At 45.8% G+C, this 18,772-nt stretch overlaps 1 protein-coding gene across 19 annotated transcripts in view; it reads left to right on the forward strand.

Moving 5' to 3' along the window:
* Foxp (forkhead box transcription factor P) overlaps positions 1-18,772 on the forward strand; it is a 246,630-nt gene that overhangs the window by 121,945 nt on the left and 105,913 nt on the right. The gene's annotated exons all lie outside the window — the stretch shown is intronic.

Consider the following 18,772-nt stretch of genomic DNA (forward strand, 5'->3'; position numbering starts at 1 on the left):
CTTTGGAGGAGAATATAACGCGCAGTCAGAATCCTGTCCGACACAAGGGCTCGGTGTCTGAAATTTGTAATTCCGGCTTGGATAAGAATACTATCCCTCGGTGGGAGGGTGAGTAACGACCACGGAAAAAGAAATCCGGCCACTCATTGTGTCCGCAGGTAGCAAAAATGCTAGAGGGGCATCGTTCGCTGCTTTTCTCCGAGCGTTTTCTTCTCTCTTTTTCGCAGGACACGACACGGTCACTACCGTCCTCTCGTAACCGTCGTCGTCGTCGTCGTCGTCGTCGTCGTCGTCGTTGCCAACCACCGACCAACCCAACCCCCCCCCCCCTCCCATTTTTCCTTCTTCTGGCCGCCTCGGCCCTGTTGAAAACCACCCTCTTACTCGCTCGCGCGACTCACTCTGCCGCACCAACTCGTCCTGTCACCCGGTATTTATAATACGCTTTGTTTTCCCTCGGCTATTTGTCTTGGGCTCTCGGTTCCTTCGCTAACGTTATTATCTCGCGTTTTATTTTTATTTAATTCCAGCCTGCTACCGCGTCCTCTACCATCTAACTCGCGCCCCATCCATTCCTGCTGTTACTCTCTCGACCGACCACTCCGCCGACGCTCGGCGCCGTCGTTACTTATCCGTCGACGACCCTTAACGAGCGAAACGTGTCCTACGATTTAGGGAAAACTTTACGCGCCCGAAGTAATTTCTCCTTTTTTCCTTCCTTCGCCGATTTGCCTCTCGATCTTGATCCTTCGTACCAATCGTCGCCAATTGGGTATATAAAATTGAAAGATTTGGTCAAATCGAGAGTTGGCAGCGCCAGTACTTTCGATTTTATATTTCACGTAATCGCCTCTTACAAAGGAACAATGAATCGTTTGTCTTGCACGAAGGAAAGAATAGAATTGCGTACGTAATCGCTACGATGCGCGTGAAACTTGCATTACGACGCGATTGGATCGTTTAGACGGTTTATTTACCCATGTACTCGAGCCAAACGGCAACTTGATATATCGTTATTTAAAAGAATGCACATTTTCACGAAATGCCAGGGCGGAGGGGGGAGGGGGGCCGTGACGTAAACGTTGTATTGTAACGCAAATAATGCGCGTGCTGGTAAAGTTAAATAAACGGAGAGTGACGTGCAATCTAAATCGTACGCGATACGAAGCAACGAGGAACGAACGTAACACGCAATTGCCAACGTGGTTAATGTAACCAGCTTCGTCGTATTTTACCAGCGATTTACATCGACGATCCGGGCGCCAATATCCGCGTTCAAGTATCGTTGGATTTAATTTTATCGAATAGTAACCGTATCGTCTTATTGCGATACAACGTCTTCATTCACCGATGCTTATGCGCACGACACAACGTGCGAATCACACCCACACGAGTTTACAGTTGGTATACACACGGTTAAGAGAAAAAAAAAAAAAAATAAATAACGTTTATCTTGGCTTTTACGTGCGATAGGGAAGCAAAGTCGATGCCGCCCACGCACGTAGCCGGCTCTAGGAAAAAACCATTCGTGCCACTTTGCACGTACGTGTGCGTCAAGCATGTTTATTGAAATCGTTTCGTTTCGGCGTGTCAGTGTGCCGATACACTGCCACGAATATCGTACGTATCCTTGCTGCACGCAATCATGTAAGACGCTTAAGATCGCCTTTGCATCGCGATCAGACTTACAATTTGTCTTCTATTTCTACGTTCGAACGTACCAATTTCATCGAGAACTTTTCATCCAAACTCCGAAAAACTCGTAGGTATCGTGTTTATCTTTCGTTTAAAGTGCGTCGAAACGAAGATACTATAGCGAGACGTATAAAAGAACGATAATCCTAAACGCAAGTTTCGATGATTTAAAATTACGTCGAAAATGGTACAATAATTTTGAGTGTTCTACATTTTGAGAATCGATGTTGATTATATATTTTACACTAGAATTACTAGGATAATCGAAACGACTAATTCACGTTTTTCTATAGAAACTTTGTAGATTTGCGACAGTGTAATTTTGAAAATTCAAATGATTCTCAGTTAAGTGAAATGATTACAGTTTAAATAATTGTACGTAATTCGAAATATGGGTGGAACTACTAATATAGATGGAAGAACCTAAATTCCACCGTGTATTGGCACGCGTACAAAAAGACTATCGTTTCAATACATTCCGCATTACCCGTTCCAAATCTCTGCCATTCTTCTACTTCTTTTACCACATTTGCTGTACTAACGTAACGTTACAATGTTTCCGTGTTCGATAAAGGAAAAGTTAAACAATGTTTTCCACGAGGACGAACGATGATTCGTCTAGGCGCGGGAAGAGGATGCCCGTAGAAAAGATATTATGCATGCGACTTGGAACACGTATTCGTCGCTTTCTAAGAAGCCAACAAACGCGCATATGTTGCCAGGAACACAGCTCGATTCCACGATACACGCGCGAAAAACGCTCGTAGGCTAGTTCGCTTACGTATGTGAGTACGGGACAATGAGATCATCGGTGACTCTACACAAACGTACGTTGTCGTTGGAAAGACTGACGTCAACAGTTTCGGCTGGTTTCGTTGACTTCGCGAATGATTCTCGCCCGATACGATGATATCAGGAAGACTAATGCCGATCGTGCACGTGCAAACGTTATACCTGGCCGGCTCGTTCGATCCTGTTTCATTAAACATCGTAACCGCTCGAATAAACTGGCCGCGCTGGTTCTCTGCGCCTTGCGAAATAATTAAAGGCGGTTGAATTTATCGCGACCGATCGGCAGACGCGATTAGAACCCAGTGAATTTCGCGACGGTATTATAAACCGCTCGCCACGTATACTCACCAACCAAAGGGTAGATGGGAGATGTTTCTTTTTTTCCGTTTTTTTCGGCGCGTGGAAATATCGATGAAATTTAAAAGGGGGTTGAAACGCTACGATCTCCTTCGAAACGTAATCCGGAGCGCTTTTTCGTCCGTGGGCAATATGAATCGCGAGAAAAATCAGAACCGGATGGGGGTGGCGGATCTTAGCCCCGGTCTCTTCCCTCGCAACCCCTGGGTTTTAAGATATGCAGGGCACAACGCACGCTTTCCTAGCGGGACTATTTTAATACGAATGAGAGGGGCGGGCTGGTTCGAGGCGAAAAGAGAGAGAGAGAGAGAGTGAGAGTCTTGCCTGAGAAGATCTACTTCTTGATTACAGAACTTTTTACCTAATTACATAACATTGTTACCATTTACAAAGTCGCAGCCGGGTATACGTCGCCTGACTACTAATTAGGAAGCCCGATTAGCGGCGAGGCGAACGAGATCACGCCTCCTACGTGTCCGATAAATTTCGTGCGATTCCCTCGAGCTACCGCTTCTTTAATGAAATCTCAAAGATTCCATTGATCTTTCAAATGGAAAAATCCTGTCCTCGTAGATTGCTTCCATTACGTATATGTTTGCGTAACGTTATTAATTTAAAGTCCGTGGCAGTACAAGAATTTAGAAATGGTCGAGTTTATTCGTTGAAGCGGAGCTTCTTATCGGGAAGATGTAAGCTCACGGAGAGATAGTCATGCGCAAGGGACGCGTTCTCGACGATGCAGACATTAAGACGTCTGGTCCTCGACCTCCGTTTCCCATCCCTTTGCTCGCCTCTCCCCTTCCCTATTTTTTACCCTCTCCCCACCCCTTTAGGTGGTCTAGCCCGTTAGACGGCGCTGGTTTACCCCGTCTTCATTGTCCTCTAATTCTCATCTGATCCTCACATTACGTAATTTTCTCTTTATTATTTTATAATTCCTGCGACTCTGCGCTCCTCTCTCAAACACAGTTTCGTGTCCGCGTTCATTCGACTTCACGGCCCGCACGAACTCATCCTACATCACGCATACTAATGCATCCTCGCATTTATTAATTATTCCCTGCTAGTTACCGCGGCTTTTCGCCCCCGACGGTTGTTCCTTCTCCGCCGCGTAATGATAGATTAAACCTCCTAGATTCGGCGACGGACAATGTACCTCACGTACTCGACGTTTCTACGGTCTCCTCGCTTATCTCCCAGGATTTTTCAGCCGTTCGGCTCGCACGTTTCATTATTCGCCACTCTAGAGTTTCCTGACTTTGCCACGGAAATACAGATTGCCGTGAAAATTGTGTGGATTTAAATAAATTTCAAAATCCTTCAACGAAGCGATTCTGTCGGAAGTAGAAAGTTGTTCAACATATCGATAACTAAATTCTTTTTCCATTTCCTTCGTTTTTACGTACTCGACGATGTAGCAAACGGAAATTTTTACGTCGAATTCCGATCCCGATACCTTTGGGAATTTAATTCCCTTTTAACGTCGGGGGCGATTCCTTTTCATGGCAGTCGCAAATGTTTAATTGGCTCGACCTAGAGGCAGCCAGTGGCTACATTAATTGCATCGTATTGCTAAGGGTGGTTCGAGCAGGTGGCTGTCTAACCGTGGATCAGCCAAAAGCAAGGGCATGGCCAGTGGAAAAGGCGGCTTGCATTGAATGCTAAACAAAAGCTAATTTATATCCGGAGGTCGGGCCTTTGCCGGAGATCGGGAGATGAATGGCTATACTTCTTGCATACCAAATAACCCGCCAGCTCCTGAAGGACTACGGAGTTAAAGATCTCGGGGGATGTTTCCTTCGGGGTAGTCACTCGTATCCCCGAATCTCCCATTTACCGCGAAATGGTGGACTACATTTTCGAATGATTCAAAAATTGCTTCGTCGACATCTGAACACACTTCGAATACATTAAACATTCTATCTTCCATTGTTACGTATGAATATACACAGTGATTGTTATTTCAGAAAACACACGTGGCCTAAGCGATTGATTCTGAAATGTAAATTGAAAAGTTATTACAATATAAGCTTCGGGATTGATGTCGAAATTAAAAGTTTGGAACAAACGGTAGGAAATGAAGGGCGGGAATATTCCCTTTAGGGTTGCCGCCCTTAAAATTCGACCGAGAACGGGCGTTCAATAATCATACATCCCCTTGAAGAACTCGGCATCGCTGTACGTTACCCTTTCGATAATCAACGAAGTTGCTGGTCGAAGATCGGCAGACGTCGTCGAGGAAGCTGGGTATCGTTGGAATCTCGCGAATTTAGCTAAGGAAAAGTTTCGTTTCTAGTTCTCTTCTCTCTCGCTTCTCTCCGAAAGCCAACTATTTTTCATAAAATAGACGTCTCATCTAATTCTTCTACCTCGGAGGAAATTTCCAAAATTACTTACCGATAATACGATAGTTTCTCGAAAAAAAGGGGTAATATGGAGAAAAAAAGAAATATTGGATCTCCCGAAGCAACGTCCCCGACGTAATCAAAAGAAAGTTGGCCACGTTGGTAAATCTCGAAATGAGATTTGTCGTGGCCAGTTTTTTCTCGTCCCGATCAAAATTCTATTCCCCTGACTTGCACGTTGTACGTATCATGAAATTTTAATCTTGTTGAAAAAGTTTCGTTCTTCGATCCTTCCTTTCGAGGAGAGAGAAAAGGGGAAGGAGACGCGAGCGACTTTCGGAGAGGAGAGAAGCCTGTTGATTCTGACGGCCGGTGTTGGATGGGAAACATCGTCTAGCCGGCGTTGAACTTTCTCGATACACAAGGCAACATAGCAACACAACACGGTAAAGCACAACAAGTGGGGGGGATGCTGGGGGTGGAAAGCTCGATAGATATACAGCCAGCCGTAGCTGGAGAGGCGCGCGTCGCCAGCACCACGTGCTTTCAACCCCTCCTCAACGCCTCTCTCCTCCTCCCTTTTACCGTCTGTCTTCCTCTCTTTCGCTCACTCTAAACAACCCCTCTACCCACTGATCGGCCGACCGTGTACACCCCTGTCATCCCCCACGCGTGGGAAACGCAGCCTCTGCCGCGAAACACCACGTGCTGTTGCTCGACACACCTCTTTTCAACCTGTTTTATTGCTTCATCATTCTCGATATATCACGTGGAAATTGGTTGATTTTTTCTCCAAACTTCAAAGAATCTTTCGTCGTGTTCTTTCAAACAGGTTAATCCAGTGTTTGGAAAATTTAAACGAAATAAAAGGAAATCCATTTCCATAGGATCAAAGTTTTATTGAATAAATATTCTTTGAAAATCTTTTCATTTTTTCTCGATTCCGTTAAATATATAATAGAAGAAGATTAAATTGATTCTCAGAAACGCTATAAACTTTACAAACGAACATAATACAAGTTAAGGAGGACAAAATTCCGTCGCATAGGAAAATTGTATCTTGTGATTCCGACTTATTTTTCTATTTACGTAGAAAGTGATGTCATATATGTAGAAAATGCTGCAAACGATGCTAATAAGGGTTGACCTTTCCCTCGATCGGATATTAACGAGCAACGAAATCCAAGGAGGCGAGTCAAGTCGAATTAGGTATGCCAACGTAACCGAGACGTGCAACCTTGTAAATAGATGTCTGGATCGTGCGAACGTTTCCAACATATCGCTATACTCGGCAAGAAAGGGCTACAACGTCGGAAGTTCGTAGGTACGAGCTGGCAGAACAGTAGCTGATTCTCTCTATATATGCTCCAACTTCTTACATGCACGCGTATGCACGCCGGTAATTAGTGTCTTAATGAAGGGGAGGCTCGAGACTCGGCAAATAATTACCAACAGGCGTGATCTCACGCTCGAGCATTCGCAGCTTGCGATTTCCATCTCGAACAGCGCGAAAAGGGCACCAAGTTTTTAAGCACGCTCGCGTGTGCCGGTATCGCGTTATCTTTAATTTAATAACCGCCGCGTTGTTTAAATTTTCGTCCTTGGACTTTTAGTTTCTCGAAGGACGGAACTTCGCTTTTCGATCGCACAGCGCGATAAGTAACTGGAATAGAGAAGAAGCTTTGTCAATTTTTTCCGGGCCAGTTGGAATTTAGATCCGCGTTAAATTTCTAGGATCGATACACGGGAAGACGATGAACTTGCTCTATTTTTTTCATTCTATGCCCGGTCTACGAGTTTTAATTAAATCTGCATCGCGCGTCCCTTCACGTTGAACTCCGTCGCTGGCGAAAGCATTGCGGTTCGATTCGGGCAGAGGAAACCGCTTTACGACATGCATTATTCCGTAGGGTTATAAAAGAAACATAGTTTTTGATTTTACGTCCTGCTGGTAATTTTTGTCCTACCGACCGCTCGTTACGAATGTCAGACTTCGGGATAAGGGATGTCCGAGTCGCGTAGCCTGCAAACGTGACTCCTCCTTCCTCCACTGAGACGTACCAAGGGAGAAAATCCTCTTTTATCTGCGCCTCTTCCCCATTCGTTCGTGTACATACATGACTTCTTTAACGTTCCCGCAGAGTTTCGATTTCCTTCGCTTGTGCTCGTTACCCCTCCCCACTGGTCCGGAGGGTAGACTTCTTTTCTTCGCTACATCGGACAATATAAAACAAAAGTTGTAATCGACGGACAAAGGAAATGCGGCTAATCAGTATGAGAGTGATCATTTACCCAAACGAGTGCCTCCTCATTTTTCGAAAACTTTTCTCTTTTAAATCTAACTACGAGGACGATCGAACGTCTCGCGAAAATCCCTTCATGGAGAAACTCGAAACACGTGCATTTAATCGTGCACTTAATCTGAAGAGGCTGAAGGGGATGAATTCGGTTTCCATCGACTCGTCGTGACAGGGCATAGAAATCAAATGACCCAAAGTAATTCCGACTGCATCTCCAGACATTACTTGGCCCTGATCAATACGTACGTCCTTCCCCTGCCGCTCTCTCGCTAGGTAGACGCGTACGCGGTAACGTCCCGACGGTAGTTCGCATCTCAAGGAGAGAGAGGTGAAAAAAAGGAAGTTCCACGAGAGGGGTTGAGGGAGGGGGAGCGGAAAGGGATTCCGCGAGTCTGCGGTAATCGCGCCCGCTCGCGAGCATCTCTCCTCTACTCGAACTCTCCGCTTCGCCCCCTATTTTTTTTTTCCTCTTTCTTTTTTCCTTTCCTTCCCCCGAAAGCTTGGCTGGTAGAAGGGGCACAAGCACGGTTTAAGGGGGGTCACGTGGAACGGCGTGAATACCGAGTGGGCGGATGGCACTGCTAGCTGGCAGAGCGGAGGCGAGTATTGCGCGCGCATTTGAACGTGTGTGTGAATAGAACACATACTCCGGTTGCCTCGTGTTGTATCCTTTACGCTACTCTGTACGAGCATGCGTCTCAGCCACCGGCGGATTTTCGTCTACGTACGTACATACGTACGAAACACACATGCATTTAACCGAAACGATTTTAAAGCAGGATAGTGGCGGCGGAGTAGTCCAGGAGGAGACGACGGTGGTGGCGGTGGAGTTGATACGATGGTAGTAGTAGGTGGCGGTGGTGGTGGAGGAGCTTGGTTCTCCCTGCTACGGAAGATAGAACTGGTGGTGGAGCTCCAGAAGTAGTGGATAGAGGAAAGAGAGGATGGCAGTAGCGGTGACGTTGGCATGAGTAGAGGGGGAGGTAGAGAAGAGAATAGAGATCGGCGAGATCTCCTCTCTTAGCCTCGACGAGCGAGACGAACGGAGGAGTGGAGAACGGATGGACGAGTGAGCCAGGACGAGTTGGAGCGAGAGAGGCAGAGGGATGCGGACAGAGTGATAGAGATGGAGAACGAGAGGAACGGGCGTGTAGGCGGACCAGAGAGAGGAATTCCACGGAGGCGTGTCTTCCCCGGCGCACCAGGTGCAAAGGTGCGCGAACGCGACGTTGCCACGCCTTTTCCACGGGGCGACGTGGCCTACAACTGCACGACGTCGACGTCGACAGCCACGACGACGACGACGACGACGACAACGACGAGGAGGACGACGAGGTCGATGTAATAACGGCCCTCTTCGTCTAACGACGGTCGACCAAGAATTTTCTGCCTTCCACCCGTGGAACGTCTAGCTGGGACACATCCCCCTTCTCGTTGCCTTGCTTTTCTACCTTTCTCCTCTCTCTCTCTCTCTCCCTTCGCCTTGCTCTTACAGGCTGTACCACCTACCCCCTACCAATTTCGCATAGGGGGTACTATGTTAACGGACGGGTTGTGTCCAACCCAACCATCCAGAATCCAGCTTCTGGTGTCAACGTCCCGAAGTTTCCACGAGCTACTCTCCTGAATATGCACCTTCTACGTTTTCGGTGTACAGGGGGCGGACGAGGTTGGAGGGAGAAGACACGACGACGTTGCGAAACGGAGAAGGGTGGCAGTAGCTGGCAAGGTAGCGGTGGCATGTGGGGAGGAAACTGGGTGGGTGGTTGAACAGGACAGAATGGGGCGCAAAGCGGGATTCTTTCTGCCTTGCAGGATGCTCGCGACTGGAATGCAGGATTACGGTATTCAGCATCACGTAATGCATCCGTGCTAGGTGCACGGTAAACAGAAATGGCGCGAGCACGCGGACGTGATCGCACGATATCGAACTCCAACGATTTTGCCATATTCTCCATTCGTTCGTCTCCACCATCTATAGACCTTGTCTTCGAACAAATTTTCGCAGGGGGGGGGATGTTCGACGCGCGTAATTTTACTTCGCGAGGAATGCTGATTTCTTCTTTCGTTTATTCCTTTCTACGGTTTTCACAATTTCTTCGGAATAGAAAATCCTAAGATCGTAAAGAATTTGGATGTTAAAACTGGTACTGTGTATGTACGTCAATTAGATTGATATATTATGGATCATTGGAACGGACATAAAGTATAGGACGATGTAACGCGGACGTCTGGACCAGGGTATAAAATAAATCGTTTCAGGGGAACGAATATCGCGTTACGATCCATCCGTATTAGGAGATAGAAAGGTGGAATTGAAGCTCGATAAACGTATTTGAAGTACTCGGAGGTTTCCAAACACGGAACCAGCCGGAGATCCGCGCGATTCGCTCCGAGTAATACTTATATCTCGTTACACACGGTGTCCCTGCTATTAATTATTTTCCATCTCGCTCGCTGCCGTGGCTAGCTCTCGAAACGCTTCGATTACGGTTTCCTCTCCGACAGTGAAGTGCACGTTCTTCCGTATGACAATTGATTTAATATAGCACTCTGCGTATTCTAGCGAACTGGTAAAAAATTTATAAAAGATAAATACCGTTCGAATTTATTTTTTACATCGACACTGTCGTTAATCCTCGTTCCTTGTCGTTTTCTTTTTATCGTTATTGCAGCCAATTATTTGGAGAACGTATAATATACCTCTTCCGAATGTTGAACGTAAGCTACCGTTTCCATATATTCGAAGAAAATTGTGACTTTTATTGGAAGAAGTTACAATTCATTCTATTTACAATAATTGAACGAGAAGTCATAGGAAGGAACTGACGCTAACAGAATAGACTATTAGATTAACCGTTCCATTTAATTTTGCACGATTGAATTAAAAGCTGAGTCAAGGTCCTTCGACCCGATTTCATCGTGAAATTTGGTTCCTTTTCTTCCTCTGAAAGTACTTCTCGTTTCGAAAATACCACAATAAGCGATGCATCCTTCCGTACGCGACATTCCGTATCTCCGTAATCGTTAGTCCTTCGTCGTGGTTATTGCATCCTTCTGTCGTTTGGCTCGATATCTTCGCTCGTCCCCTCTTCGTCCTTTTGTATAACAATTCTCGTGTGCTCCATCACCGTCTCCATGCAACTTTCCTCTTCTCTTCTCCTCTATAGTTCTACTTACACCACTTCCACCTGGCAGTTCGTCTCTCCAATCCTCCATTTCTCTCTCTCTCTCTCTCTCTCTCTCTGCTATCGCTGCTGCTGCTTCCTCTCGCGATTCCATTTCTGCGTTGTTGAACTATAACTCTCTCTAGGAAGGCAGTGGCAGCTATTACGCCGGCTCCTAAGCTATTACGGCATCTGGGAAGCTCGTTGGTGCTGGTGCAAACGGGACGAACGCGGGGGTTCGAGGAAGTGGCACGAGAGGAGGAACACCAAGGGGTACAGGGCGGTTGGTGGGGGTCGGGGGTGGGCGTTGGGTTAGGCGAGGTGATGTATTGAGATCCCATTGTATCCACGGAATCCCCCTAAGATTGCCAAACGACGTCCTCCCCCGCCACTCTTCGCCTTCCATCTTCCGCCATCCACCTTTCTAGCCGCCCACATTCTGCCACCTCCTTCGCAACCCCGCGTCTCCAACCCCCTACCTCACGATTCTCGCATAATACGTCACCGGTGGAAAGGCAAGCCTTCGGTTTTACTTTTCGTTGAGACTCCCTCCCCCCCGACCCTCCTCCTCAAAAGCTTCGCTCTCTCCTCGTATATTTCTCTTCTCCATTTTTCCTTTTTATCCTCTGTCTCTTCTTCCATTTTAACCCACACCACCGGGTTCATTCTTTCACCCCGTTCTCCTTTTTCTCGAACGAGAACCTATGCAGATGCGCGTGCTGGAATATTCATGCCGCGACGGAAACAGAAAAAACAGCATCGTCGAAATCACCGTTTTCCACCTCACGATACCATCCCCTCGTCATCTTCCCACTCTGCTTCTCGCCTTCTCGAATCGTTCTTGATCTCTCTTCCTCTTTTCCTCTTTCCTTTTTTTTGTTCTCCTCTCTTTTCGCTTGGCCCCTTCCCGTTCGCGGAGCGTCTTTAATAATACGACGTAGCGTAGCCGCAACCGCGTACAGTATCGATAGCTCGCATAATGTCGAGCCGTTCTCTCGGATATTGCGCTGAAGGGAATGCACGGTTCGTTCTCGGAACGTTCGTCGAGGAAACGGGCGAAAAGGAAAGCGAGGGAGGCAAGGCACACAAACCGAGCAGCGACAGATGCAGACCGGGAGGAATTCAAATTTTTGCGCTGAATGCCCGCCGGTTCAATAACAACCTTTATTATTTTAACGATCTACGCCGTTGCTCGTCGTCACCTTTGCCTCCGTATCGTACGTTTGCCTTCGATCCGACAAAGAGAATCCTCGATTCCATGATAATTAGCCAACCCTTTTGTCTAATTATTTTCCCCTTCCACCCCCTCTATGAAACTGTGCTTACAACTATTGGATCAAATTTTTTGATTGCTTGGCTCGGTCGATCTCCTCTTTGGTATCAACGTGTTGGAATATTTTTAAAGTCAATATTCATTAGAGAAACGATGGTCAGGTGAACCAGCATTTGCCTCGTACGTTCGTGTATAGACCAAGTCCATCGAAGAGAAAGAAATTGCGGACAGTAAATATCCGGAACGTGTTTGTAACGCTGGCGGATCAATAAAACGTTATATAGACTTCGCGTATAAAGACGGAAGCTAACATTATCCCAAGGCAGCTCGCAATTTCGTTAAAAATAACGCGTCGCTATCTATTACTAGCCGTGGAAGTCAACATACGACTGCTGTACCGTTATTCGAGCGATCTGCATAATACATATGTCCACCAGAAAGTGGTAGCAGTGGTAGGGGGAACGTTCGTTGCACGATAAACGCTTGCATTTTTGATGCTTTGAAAGCTATGAATCAAACCTGATGTCATCTATCTCGTACATTAACGACTTTATCGAAGAACACAAACTTCGGAAATTATTCAGAAATAATCCTCTGAAATTCTGTTCATTCCTCCGTTTAAAACTCGATCAGCCAAATCTGTTCGCCATTTGGATATATTTTCACATTCTTATAATAGATGATTATGGTATATATTGATATTTCTATTATCTAAATTAATAAAGAAAGCTTCAAGATCGTCAACGATACTAGTGAAGTTTGGTACTAGTGAAGTAGAATACATTTACAATTACATTTAAAATGACGAGGAATTCCGAATGAGAAATTTAGAGAATAAATACTTTTTTATCGTCAACACGTCTTACATATCTCGTATCATATATAAAGAATACGTACTGTCAACAGTTTATCGTTTAACTACTTATTAAGAGATAACGTGTTTACGTGTTAATAGGTATTACGCATGATAGCATAATACGAAGTCTAAGTTTCGTGTTGTATCGCGAAAAGATTATATGTGCAACAATCATAATCGTGCGATTGTGACTGCTGATACCCGGTTAATTATGTACAAAGAGCATACGAAGTTAACAAAACCGTATAAAGTTTGCGTAGTTTTCGCAAGTAAAGAACTGCGCGATTTCAAATTCTAATAAAAGAAAGGTTCGTTTACTAAAATGAGATAAATGAAACTATAGACAGAATAAACGTCCCAGAATCGCGAAGAATCGATTTGGTCGTACTTAAGATTCACTTAACTTTTCACCACGCTTAAGGAAAAGACAGGGAAAAAATGACTCATAAATTTGTAAGCGAATCCACGATTATAACAACTCGGCTAGAGCGTTCTTGCCTTGCGAACAGGGGACGAGTACGCAGATTTTAATTGGCGATCCGCCAATCTCCGCCTCGATACACAACCTAGTACAAATATCGACGATGTCGGGACTGTAGCGGCGGTCAACGCAAATGCAATTTGCGTATCCTCCTCCCTTCTCTGCGCGACGGAGATAGCGGAAAAAGGGGACAGGAAGGGGTTACATGGTAGGAGGGGGATCGATATTTGGTAAATATTTGTGGCGAGTCGAAACAACAGAGCTCGAAAGGACGTATTCTATCTCTGTTTCTCTCTCTCTCTCTCTCTCTCTCTCTCTCTCTCTCTCTCTCTCTCTCTCTCTCTCTCTCTCTCTCTCTCTCATTCGTCCTCTCTGTACTCGTGAAGCGCAGGATGTTTGTTTCGCGATCCGAATATCGTTCGAGGGTGCCTGGAAAATCGCGTGGGAGTGTTGGCGTCATCGAGAGCGTCATATACAAGCGTTCAAGCGGAATGTTGATCCCGACAGCGACCGATGCGTTGTTCACGCAGAAAAAAACGTACGTCATCGTTGCTATTTCCGCCGCGAGTGGCCGCGTCGCCTCGAGGCACTCCAACTATCATCGATCGCGTTCCCCAAAGGTCCGTAACCTTCGACTTAAATTATTCCGATCGTGCAAAGGTTAGGGACAGACGGTAGATGTGGCGTATCTGCCTGTCTTTTCCCCGAGAACCATAAGGATTAATGGGTTTTATCGCGATATTCTTCGGATCTTGTTCAAAGTCGCGTTACGTACAGAACGATATCCGGTTGCGAGGAAGATAGAGATAGAAGTATAAAATGATCGGTTATATAATTGAACGGAACGATTGCATGTAAAGGTGCACGACAAGTGGAAAAGAAACATATGTCCGGATTGTTTATTCGCGTATCTCGTCCGGGTTTAAGCCGACCATGAGGCAGAAAAATAAATATCTATCGGCCATGTGTTTATTCGGTGTTGTCGGATATCGCTGTATACATAGCAACTTTATCGTTGTCGTTGAAACACTCGACCAGGTACGACCGTTTTATAATGGAAACGGGGAAATACCCCTGCTGGTTGGTCGAACTTATTTTTTCCGCCTACACCGCGATATCTGCCAGACATCGTCAAAAAACAATTTTATTGCGAATAGAAATAATATTTCTATTCGCGGGAACGCGACGAAGGGCGAGGGATTAGTTAGACGGGGTGACGCGATTAAAACGAACAGAGCAAATGATTGCGTCCAATCAGTCTTTCTTAAAGACTTTCCTCGAGACAATCGTCCGAGAAACGGGCTACGGTGGTGGTGGAAAAGTTGGCAAGGAAAATGTCTAGCGGAAAATACGAAACCGTCAAGAAGGAAAAGGCAAATCCTCGGAAAGTTCTCGCGGAAGCGGCACGATAAAGCCGTCAATTTTCACCCTCAATACCGTTTGTCTCCGCGAAAGAAAGGAAAGCAAGCACGGCGGCCGTGAAAAGAGCGAAAGAGAGACACGAGCTACGAGGGCAAGAAGAGGCGATCCTGGAAAAAGGGGGTGAAGGCGGAACGAAAACGACGGAGACGGAAGAGCCCATCGGAAAGGAGGAGACATTTATTACGACTTTAACTGGACTTTGTGTTTATTCAGCGACTGTTGCTCTCACTTACAGCCGTTTCTTCTCCTTCTGTCCGTTGGAAGAGACGCACAACATCCAAAGACAGACAGTTGGTATACTACAACACGACTGGGAATGAAGGTCCATGGCTTCCGCTGCGAGAAATTCTTGGCACGTAGGGTGACCATCCGGATGGCGTGCTTCTTCTTCAACCCCTGTCACACGACTCTCTTCTCTGCCCCCTCGCGTCGAGAGAATCTTTCACTTTATCCACTGGTGGACACCGATCCGGCAAACTCTGCCACCACCACCACCACCACCATCACCACCACCACCACTGATATTATTCCTGCTTCTCTTCCTCTGTCCGTCCCCTTCATCCCTCTGAATATCATTCCGCGAACGTCGACTTGCATCCCTTTTCAGTCTCGTCAGGAGAAACGACGTGTCCGCCTGACGAGACGTTTCGAATGTTTGCCACGTCTATCTCTCGCCTCGTCAGGCCGCGGTTCTTTGATTTATCTCGATCGAGAGAGGCCGCCCGAGGGACGTTGACTTCTTTGCGTATACGTCTCGCTATCGCCGCCAGCTGATCGTCGTTGAAACCATATTCGATGGAAGTTTTTCATTATTTCCAGCCACCGCGTACATTATCGACGGACAAATTTAATCGTAGAAATAATAGTGGAATGTTTGTGGAGTTTCGAATGAGCTTACCCGTCGCAGTTCTATATGTATATATATATATATATCATACCAGAAGACTTGTCTGATTCGATAGTGGCTGAAGAAATCAGAAGCGAACGGTAACGCGATAAACTCGGTGTTAGGTTGCACCTGCACGAATTGCATCACAAGCAGCTGACTCGTTGTTTTCGCGTGCCTTGTGTATTTAACGTTTCACCCGCGTGATATACATATACTTCTCTGTATTACTATTAAAACGATAGAGTAGGAAAGGGTCAGCTAAATCGACGATTCGATGGCAGAAAACGATCATGGTCACGCAGACCATTGGTGTACGATGTATACGTTCTTGAAAGTTGAGAGGAGAAGGTATAGGCCTCGGGAGTTAGGTATAAACCGACTGCCACTGAAGAGGAGGCAAAGTAAAGACAATCGCGCACAATTGGCACATGAAATTTAAAGAAGCAAGGACGAGGCGGCGCGGGTGGAAGGGCTGGTCGCTCACTCAATATACCCACGCTCCGATGTTCGAGCCCTTATTCTTTTCTCTTCCTTCCAGTTCGCTGGAAATTTACATTTCCTCCCTCCTTGCTGGAACTGTCTGTTTATCCCGCTTTCTTTTAAAGAGCCGCTGGTGGCTATACCCCAACCTTCTGAACCCGCCATGAACCCCCTCAAGTTCTAGCTCCTCAGACCCTCGGAATTTTATTTCCATCTCCTTTCCACTAACCTTTTTCCGCATGGTTTCTCTTTTTCCTTCGTTCTTTCATCGTCGAGCGACGGAGAATCGTCGATCTCTCGCAGTACCCGAACCCGCAGCACCTCATCTTCCGCTATACAGAGACAATCCTCCATTTACGGCGAGATTACGCTTCGTTGGCCGATAATCGAAAATATGCCATCGAATAACGCCTCGGAATTATTTGTAGCCTCTCCGCGCCGCGTTTTCCTGACGCTGATGAAGAGACAATCGGGCACGAAAGGAGGGTCCGTAGTTCTTCAAGGTCTTCTTCTTTCATTTTCACCAAAGAATTTACGATACGCGAATGCGAAGATGTTTCACATTTTAGCTATGAAACTATCGAACGTGTATGACGTGATAGAACCTTGAGAATGTACCTCGACCTGTACCGTTTCCTCCTTTTTCTAATTCATCTACTCAAGGGTTCCTTCATCTTGCGAGTTCCCGAGCAGACGACGCAGCCAGCTCGGTTTATTAAAACATTCAATTTCGTATATTACGCATTCGTTACTCTTATCTGAGTGAACGGGCGAAGGGTGCGTCCTCCGGTGACGGGGAATCGCGGAATCCTCGAATTGGGACGTGTCATTTCGAAAACGTCGCTCAATAAACGAAAGAGGGATCAGCATTCGCGGCGGGACGTAATCCGTGGATCAGATGCCGAAATCAGCGGGTAATTGACGCAATTTCTTCTCCCTCCCCCGATACCCCTCCGAAGGATTTCTCTTAGTGCGAGCTCGAGAGAAAGAGACGAACGAAGAAAAGACGATGGAAATGGGGAACATTGGGGGGCAGAAAAAGAATGTGCTCGCGAGAAAAGGATAGACAAGACCACAATCTCTTTTTCTCGAGTTTCAGCGTGGCGTGAGCCTCCGGTAGGATTTTAGCGCAGATTCTAAAAGCCAGCCAAGTCTCGGTTGCGGAAGAAGCGAACCTTTAATAAAGAGCTTAAGCGAGCTAAATAGAAACATTTTTCCGTCGGCTTGACTCGGCTTGCTTCCCAAGTCTTGGCTCCGTTGCAATGAAATGAGTCGCGGCTGCTCGTGCATAAGTAATCCGCAGATGAAGGTATCCCAACCCCTATTCCGTCGCCCCTCCCCCCTCTTGCTCGAGCTTCCTCTTAGGAGAGCTACTGCGTCGACGTATATCGGCCCGGTGGATCTTTAAAAATCAACCGTGGATTATCTGTGACTGGTTCGTGCGAATATTCCTCTTAGAAGTGGGCTATTTATTATGTAAAAATAGGAGATAACAATGGTAGATAAATTATGGCATACATCGTCGATAATAAGTATTAGAATACCTACTCGTTACGCTCATTCGGAAACTGTAATAAATTTTATCTTACTCGACAGGTATTTATATTATGAAGCGCGTATGAAACGATTAAAATAATCGGTGATAAATTAACTAGGAAATAAAAGCAGCGAAACAAACGTGTACGGACTTCTATTTGCACAAGTGAACTAATATTACCAACGAAATTTTACAAGATACAAATTGTCGATAATAATATATATTGTTGCGTAATAACGACAAATTTGAAAATAAGATGAATGAACTTTTTTACCAATTGTCAATTACCTGAGTAAAATTCTAAAGAAATCTATCTTTTTCGACTAGTTAATTTTTTCATTTCTTATCCTGATATTGTTCATTGATAAATTATAACGCGTAGGTGTTCTAATATTCGTGACCGGTGATATACATGACGAAACAACATTAGTACCAACTTTTATTAAATACCGAAAGGAAGTCACGGTACATACTTAGTATTCCTACCTAGACAAACAAAATCTGTTCAACTTTGAAATTTTCTATTCTACTCGGCAAAATGTGTTTAACTTCTAAATTCTCAATTTTCCGAGAGACAAGAGCGTGGAAAGAATCTTTAACCATCAATCTGAATATTTCTTAACTCATTTTCCCAAGGTGACGTCTTGTAGAACGGAATCCATGTGTCGGTGGTCTTTTGATGGCACGAGCGGAGGGCGAAGGTCGTTTATGGTGCAAACCACTCGATGGGGGGAAGGATTCGGTAATTACTCGCCATAGGCTTGAAAAATTGCCACCTAATCCCGAAATCGATAGTCCTGCCAGAGAACGCGCGAGTGTAAGGAACCCTCTCCACCCTTCCCTACCCTCTCGTACGTATCAGTTTTTTTTTCCTCTAGCCGTTGGAAAAAAGGGGGTGAAAGTCTGTGTGGGGGTTAGCCTCTTTTTCCTCGCGGAGACCGCCCCTCGCGAGACTGTCGTCGTATCATGAAAATAATGTATCGATATCGTAATAAGGGAATGATTGGATACATCGACGCTGATATATTCATCCGCAACCCCTAAACTCACCCCTTCAGCTAGGATGAACCACAGAACGACGCCAGCGTCTTGCGTTCACGTCGACTATTATTCATACAACGTATGGGGCTTTACGAGGTGTCTGGGTTATATCTTTGGGACGGTAAAGCGCCATTTTT

This window comes from Bombus fervidus, chromosome 10 (assembly GCF_041682495.2).
Source record: "Bombus fervidus isolate BK054 chromosome 10, iyBomFerv1, whole genome shotgun sequence".
In the NCBI taxonomy this organism is placed as follows: Eukaryota; Metazoa; Arthropoda; class Insecta; order Hymenoptera; family Apidae; genus Bombus; species Bombus fervidus.